An 8,295-nucleotide genomic window follows, 5' to 3' on the forward strand; every position below is an offset into this window, starting at 1 on the left:
CAGGAAAAAACAATTTTCTCCCCTCAGCCACCTCAGAGTTACTTTTCTCTCTCCAAAGATTAAATATCAGCTCTCTGTGCCTATGTGCTGATGTATTAGTATTTAAGACAACATGTTATATAGGATAATATTGTGGATATATCTTTAGTGAACCTAAAAACTAAGAAAGCCGGTTTCCCTACTGGAAAAGATTAATTGCCTGAGACATCTTTAAAGATACATTTTTAAGGTCTACCTTTTTACTTTCATTTCCTGGAATGTTGGGTTCATTAAATTTCAGAGGTGACACATACTGTACCATACTGTGACCATAAAAATACAGCAGCTATTCATAGGTATTGCACAGACATAACATACTGTGCCAGTGTCTATCATGAGCAACTCCTGGGTCTTTTTCAGACTAATTTTCTCTTTTGTTGATCATACTGCTTCATGAAGTCTTTTTTCCATTAAAATAAAAAAATAATTCAAACTGCTATGCACTTTAAGTTTGAGTCACAGCTCAGGTACTGGATCAGACTAAAGGTGCAAATAGCCTGATGTGGAACAGACAGTAATGGATGATTAAGAAATTACTTTAAAAATGGAAATTATTGGTGATTTGCTGACTTCCTGAGCCAGACCCTACTTCTGGACCATCCTCTTGAATAGTCCCTGCTGGACTCATCCCTCAGGAAGATCCCTGTGCTTTTTAAAGCCTACTTATATCTCTTATCTCCACAGCATCCTGTGGCAATGAGTTTCACATTTAATTTTATGATGGGGGTGTGTGAGGAGGGCAATTTCTTCTGCCTTGTTTTTAGCCTGTTGCCTAATAATTTTGCTGGGACCTTCCCAGTTCTTGTATTACAAGAAGCAGCAAAAACCCCTCTTTACCCTAGTGCTGAAGGGTCCCAGGCTAGTTACTTTGTCTACAGAAGGCGATGCTTCATGCATATCTATAGATAGACACAGGGATAGGGAGTATATTTGCAGTGGATGGCTCAATTTTTCTGCTATGGCATGAAAATAACACTTAATCCTTTATTAATATTTAATTTTCCTCTCACTGGGCTCAAACTATTACTATTACTACTGCTACTGCTACTACTATTGCTATTATTTTTATCATTAGCATTTTTTTCAGGTGCTGTGCTCATTAGTGTTCTCATCCGGGCAGGGAGAAAACCTTAGCAAGCAGGACAATTTGATGATCTCTACAAGAGGTTTGATATGCAGCCCGTCAGCTAGCACAGCCTGCATAAAATGCAGTGTTAGAAGAGATTAGCAGCTTAGTATCATGGGAGAAGAAGAAAGACCAGGGGTTTTTTGAGTCGAAGCTTTTCTCCCGTACTTTCCAGAGAAAGGGTCCCAGGCTATAACACTCTTATCCTGGTATAGGTGTTTCAGATACTTGGCTTTTCTGTTTGCTAGTCCTATGATATTCACCTTACTTTATTATGTAATAAGTGGATTGCCTAGGAGACCTTTGAAAATCCTCCCTGAAAATTTTAAAAAATTTGTAGACATCTTGAAGTCTTTTCTATTTGGGATCATCTACCTCTTTTTTAATGTGCTCTGATTATTTTCATCCTTTCAGTTTCTGTTTTCCAGAGACCATGCTCTCCTTTGGCAAACCTTGCTCCTGACTGAGGTCCTTTGTCTGCATTCCATTTGTGCTGCAAAATCTCTGGAGAGGCTGAGAGTAGATGAATGCCTTGCCCTTCTCCTCTACACATCCCAAAACAAAGAAGAATTGTTAAAATTCCTTTAACAAAGAAGATCAGTATCATTTATTCCCTTTCTGTAGGTAAGGAAAGTGAAATAGAGAGAGGGCAAATGACTAGTTTCACTCAGCAAGGAAATCAATGGCATCTCTTAGACCCAGACACTAGTTCTAGTAGCTGAGCCCATGCTGGCTGGGGGAATGTAATCCTCAGTAGCAGCACAGCAATTGCAGACAATGGCTGTTGGGTTTTGCAAAGGATTTTAGGATTTTGATGTTTGGCTTTCTTCCAAATTGGAACACATTTGAAAGTTCTCCAAGAAAAAAAAAAGAAAAAAAGGACTTTTTTCCTTCTGTTTTGAAATGTTTCATGTCAACAGAACTGAAGGGGTTTTTGTTTTTATAGGGACTCTGAAGAGTTATCTTTTATTGCAATACATGATAACCTCAAATAATAAAACAAAGGCAAGTGGAAGGGGGTAATTTCAGAATGAAAAACCCAAATGCACGGTTAATTTGGATGTCCTGACTGTTCTGCCTCCTTCAGAAAAATCTCCTTTGAGGGATTTAAAAAAAAACTTTTGGGCAAAATGAGCTGACACCATATGCTGCTTGGGTTTCAATGGCACCACGCATTGGTTAGCATATGATTCCACTGTGATTTATCACTTGATCTTTAGCTGTTGTAGTTGGGTATGGAAAAAAGTGTGAAATTACACAGTGGACAGATTTAATTACAGATTCTCTTTCCTGCTTTCCTAGCAAGCCACATTGCCATGACCAGGAGCAACAAAGCGTTGCTTAATAGTACTGGATGAACAGGGATTTCTCATTGCAGACTCTGAAATGGGAACGCATGTGCTTTCTGGGGTGCAACATGCCAGCAGCTGGCAATACATATTGCACTTACAACTTTCTAACCTGATTCCATGGCCAGCAAGGAGGGAAGACTGCTAACTTTCCAAAGTCATATGTTCATCCACAGCCACCCTTCTGCAGTTGGGTAACTTTTCCCAGCTAGGCTGCTTTACTTTGTGCTCATTACAATTCTGAGTTGGTTTGATATCCACATGCTAACGAACCAATCTTTTCACAATTCCTTTCTCAAATACAATTGAAACTGAACCGAAGGATTGTGCTTTATCTGGTTAATTTAGCTAGAGAGATATTACTTTTCATAATAAAGAATCCCTAAGGACATGTGATTTAGTCTAATTTTCACCTGGTGTTTATCAGTGTGTATACTTTAAATTTTGTTAGTATCTATAAATTTAACAGCAGGTACTTGGACCTTACAAAGATTTCTGGAGCCAGATCCGGAGAGAGATGCAGAGTAATGGAATGGCAGAAATCCAGGTTCTAAAATAAATGTAATCTGTCTACTGTTAATGAGAAACAAAACACCAGCTTCAAACTCTTCCAGAGGATGAAACCATCACTTGAATGTTTGATTTCATGAGGAATTTAAGTCCCCATGATTGCATTTGGAATAAGTTACAGGATTTTTTAATGACGTATTGAAATGAAGGCACTTACACTCTGCTCACATAGTTTTATTTGTATTACACTAGCAACCAGGAAGCCCAGTGGGATCAGAGCCCTGCCAAATTGGTGCTGCACAGACAGTCCTTCCCTGACACAGTCGCTTTCAGAAAAATAATGTGGGAGGGGGGAAAAGTGATGAAACACTTGTATTTGGTGATGAAACACATTGATTAAAAGTTACTGGCAAGCCAGGATATAAAATAAGGACTCCTGGATCTCTGTGTAGTAGATGCAGCTACTTCCTTCAGCATGGTACAATATTTGCACTGAAAAGCCTGTATTCTATAATTGGGTTCCTTGTAAATGGCCCCTTCTCCTCTGTCCCTGTGGGGATACTGAAAGAAGCAAAAAAAGCAAGGATTGAGTTGTTTCTGTTTTAAGAAGTGGCATTGGAAGATCCCACTCATTTCCTTTTGAGACTGAAATTATTAATGCAGCCTAGGTTTGGTTTGGATGAAATCTGAAAGGACAGCATTCCAGGAGCAAATAAACCTCACAGGGGAATGACACCCTGACAGGTCATTTTGTCTGTGAAAGGTATCAGCCTTACTGTGATGCTGAGTAACAAGGAGAGAAACATGCAAAAGAGCCTTAAAAGGAAAACTTAATGTGTTTAAGAAATATCAGTTTCTCTGGATTGGAAAGAATTGTTTGTGGAACTGATGTTAATTCCAGTGAGAAGAAAAATTTTTAAGGGATCCAGGCTTAACATTCAGCCTACAGAAGTCTATATCTGCAATCTATAGAAGGTCTTAGCACACAAAGGAAAACCCAACAAAGCAGGAAGAAGATAAAGCAGCATCTGGTATGGATGTTATTACCAAAATAGCTGTTAATAGGAAAATTGCATTATTATTATTATTATTATAAATTAACATAATCAGGGAGTAATAAGGAAGGGGGAGTCTTCTGAAAAATATGATACTGAGCATTGCAGAAATAAGTGTACTTTGTAAAGAGAAATAAGATTACCCTTACACTTCCATATGTCAGGTCCGAATTTGCTGAATTAAAGAATAAACAGTTTTAAGCAATTTATGATGCTTGCATCCTTGACCAGATTTATCCTGGCTTGGTTCAGGTACTGAACAGAATTGCCTAATTTACGAGCTCATCCCTTGGTCAGTGGAAGATGCTATGCGTCTCTAGAGGTCTCTTCAGCCATGAAGATCTCAGCTATCCTAGGGAATTTCCTATATTTTGATAGACAATCGTTTGATTGAATTTAGAAAGACATTAAAGCATCCACAATCCTAACTCATTTTAGTCTCTGAAGTTAGGAAAGGTGGATTCTTTTACTTTGCTTACTAATGAACGTCAGAAATGGCCCCTCCAGACAGTAAATTTGTCCGAACTTTCTTAATGTCTCTCACACCCAAACCCACTGAGGCTCTCAGACCCTTAGATGACAAGTCCAGTCTTAGACATGTAATTTTCAGAAGCTTATGTAACTTTATTCTTTTATTTGGGTTATATGAAAAATGTAGTTTTAGAGAGAAAAGTCTGGCATAGAGCATTTTTAAGATAACTGTAAAATGGTTGCCATGTTGGACAACAGCTTGAAAACAAGGCTCTGCTGAAAATAGCTATTGTTATTACTTAGACTAAGTCAGTGGAATACAGAAAGGAGATGTTGCAGGGTAAATCCAGGGCAACATCTAACTTTAGGTGCTTTGTCTCAGCCTGTACATTATGAAACAAGGCTTCATAGGTGGTCATTAGAATCAGTCATGTAGTTGAATCTGATGGATACTAAAGGGTAGTAACACTTAGAGAAATCCAGAATGAAAAAGCCAAGGGTACAATATTCCTGGAATAGTGGAAACTGCACTGGTTGACCCTAGAACTCATAGTTCATTTCAAGTGAGTATCTGCACTACTTAATATCATAGTCAATTGCAACTTTAACTGACTACAAAACATACATTCTTGGCTCATAAACCCCAAAAGAGTTAATTTGTAGTAAGAGTAAGTGAAGCCCAAATGACTGTGTTGGATGCAGATATCTCCACTGTAGGGATATGTACTTACTTAGATGAATCCCATTCAAATAGTCATAGCTGCAAACCTGAACCCTATTTTTCCAAGCGCTGTGTAAACACGTAACAAAATCCCCATCCAAAAGCACGTGCAAACAAAGATTGGACTAGATAAGAGAAGTAGATAAGAGAAGGAACTCAGGAGAAGGAAATGACAAGACCACTGTTGTAAACGATAAGGCTTGGTGTACCTGAGGACTAATTCTTGTCCTGTTTGGAGGTATTTTGTAGGTGACACAGCAAAGAAAAAAAATAAGGAATAATTTGACACTCAGTAAAGAAACAGCTGTGCAGATGCTTCAAACATTCTTCCCAAATGTGCTAAGCATTATGGGAGAAAGTTTGGAGTTTCTAACCTGAGAACTTGTAAGTAATGGAAGGTTTTATTTATGGTCCAATGAAAGGTCCATATCTTACTAGGAGAGATTACAGAGAGTATAGAAATGGGCACTGGCAATCTCTGAAAGTAAACCTGCAGTTGTATTGATGCCAGTGTAAGCGCAATGTATCTTGGCCTCTAATCAATGCATTCTATTGAAGAAAAATCCGTGATAAGTAGGAAGGAAGAGGGAATTTCTGGCTTGACTTTTGCTATATATTTTTTGCTTGCTTTTATGTGACTGTGTTTTAATAGCTTAAAGATGTCCCTGTGGAGATGGGCAACACTGTAATTTGGGCAACACTGTTTTTTCTGCAATGAAGATTAATTCATTGCGCAAGGCACTGTGCAAACAGACCAAAAAGATGATCTCTGACAAAGAAGTAACTGATCATATAAATGCCTCATTATGCATTGATTGAATGCTATTTGCATAAATTATAATAAAGCTGTGACCATTAACACCAGGTGAAGTTTAGTGTGCATATTTTAACTGAGCTTTTGGATTACTTTTTCCTATCCTTTATGATTTTAATGCAAACCAGCTTGTTCAATTTAAATTAAACAAATTTTAACAGATGGCTAAGCAGACCCCACATTTCTTTATGATTTCATGAAGAATATAGATGCAGAAATGTTGTCCACAGGCATGTCTGTGTTAAATTGAGGTAAACTCATTAAAACTCATTCTATTAAACTAGTCAGATGTTCACAATAAGCCAATGTGAGAAAAACAATTTTAAGTGGTGAAGTGATACTACTATGTGGATCTTGAAATGATGTGCTGTGTCCTTCAGGAGGCGGTCAAAGCAATGGAAGAGCAAAGAAAATTGAGGGATCCTATATTATAGATTTCTCACTTGAATTAAAAGATATCCGGATCTGTATTAACTTACGTTAGGGAATCTAAAGCACTCATATTTACAATTCATGTTCCCTTTAATAACAATACTAATAGTCACAGTGGAGTTTTCAAAAACAGTGGCATTAACTGTGCTCACACAGAAATTATCTTCAAAAAGGAGCTAACCATGGGCTAATAGACAGTGGAAGTCAAATGATTTTCTGTCAAGAAAATTAAGATATCTATACACATACACAAATATAACCTGCCTGTTGTCTACAGTGATATCACAGTACAATATGCAAGAATTGATTTAAGGTAGTTTCAAATGGATTGGAGTCTAGTATTTTAAAAATAGCAGGTCTCACTGTGCTGCTCAAATACTTCTGCTTGCCCTGACACTGAAATACAATTTGTCTTTCACAAAGTACAAAAAGGGTTTAACGAAATTCACACATTAGTGGCCAGAAACATGAGCTGGTTAGGTAAATAGAAAATTACTCAAGGGTGTCCACAAAATCAAATTAACATTAAAAAAAACAAAATTAAGAATTTGTTACATTTGCCCAGAGCCTTCGCCATTAAACTGCTTAGTCATTAAATCTGAAGTCAGCCTCCAAATGCCAAAGCAGTGCTTAAATGTAAGGAAGGAAAGAGGTTAAAAAAAAGGCAGGAAAGAAGTTTAGGTAATTATAATAAATGGAGATATAACCTCAGCTCTAAACCTTGGCCTTAAGTTCAAGATTTGATGCATCTGTGTCATCTGCCCAACCTATTTTTCCTCTCTCCTCCTTCATCCGCCGTATTCCACATGATGTCTTCATGGACCATTATTTTAAAACTCTCAGTTGTCTCTGTAGATTCATAAAAAAGCAGAAAACTTGTAAAATATAAATAGCCAGCTATCATTTTCCTCCCACTTACAAGTTCACCAGTGTAGAATATACAGGCTGGTTTGCAAACTCTATTGTTGGGGCTCAGTAAGCACAATGATGACTGCAAATTCAAGATGTATAACAAGAATTCCAATTTCTTATGTTAAGTTCCCTTTAGAAAAAAGAAATCCTAAGTGAATTGCTTGTACAAAATGTGAAACTAACCAAAAGATCTTTTTTTTTTTTTTTTTGAGAATGTGAAAAGAATAAATCATAGAATCATAGAATAATAGAATCATTTAGGTTGGAAAAGACCTTTAAGATCATCAAGTCCAACCCTTAACCTAACACTGCCAAGTCCACCACTAAACCATGTCCCTAAGCACCACATCTACACATCTTTTATATTCAAGGTAATATTCAAGGATCACCTCCTTCAAGCTCAGGAGCGATGCATCCCAACAAAGAGGAAGTCAGGCAAAAACACCAGGAGGCCTGCATGGATGAACAAGGAGCTCCTGGACAAACTCAAACACAAAAAGGAAGCCTGCAGAGGGTGGAAGCAAGGACAGGTAGCCTGGGAGGAATACAGAGAAATTGTCCGAGCAGCCAGGGATGAGGTTAGGAAAGCTAAAGCCCTGATAGAATTAAATCTGGCCAGGAACATCAAGGGCAACAAGAAAAGCTTCTATAGGTACATCGGGGATAAAAGGAAGACGAGGGAAAATGTGGGCACTCTCTGGAATGAAATGGGAGACTTGGTTACCCGGGACATGGAGAAGGCAGGGGTACTCAATGACTTTTTTGCCTCAGTCTTCACCAGCAAGTACTTAAGTCTCACTGCCCAAGCTGCAGAAGGCAAAGGCGGGGACTGGGAGAATGAAGAGCCGCCCACTGTAGGAGAAGAT

The sequence above is a fragment of the Pygoscelis adeliae genome, unplaced genomic scaffold, assembly GCF_000699105.1.
Source record: "Pygoscelis adeliae isolate BGI_AS28 unplaced genomic scaffold, ASM69910v1 Scaffold141, whole genome shotgun sequence".
Lineage (NCBI taxonomy): Eukaryota > Metazoa > Chordata > Aves > Sphenisciformes > Spheniscidae > Pygoscelis > Pygoscelis adeliae.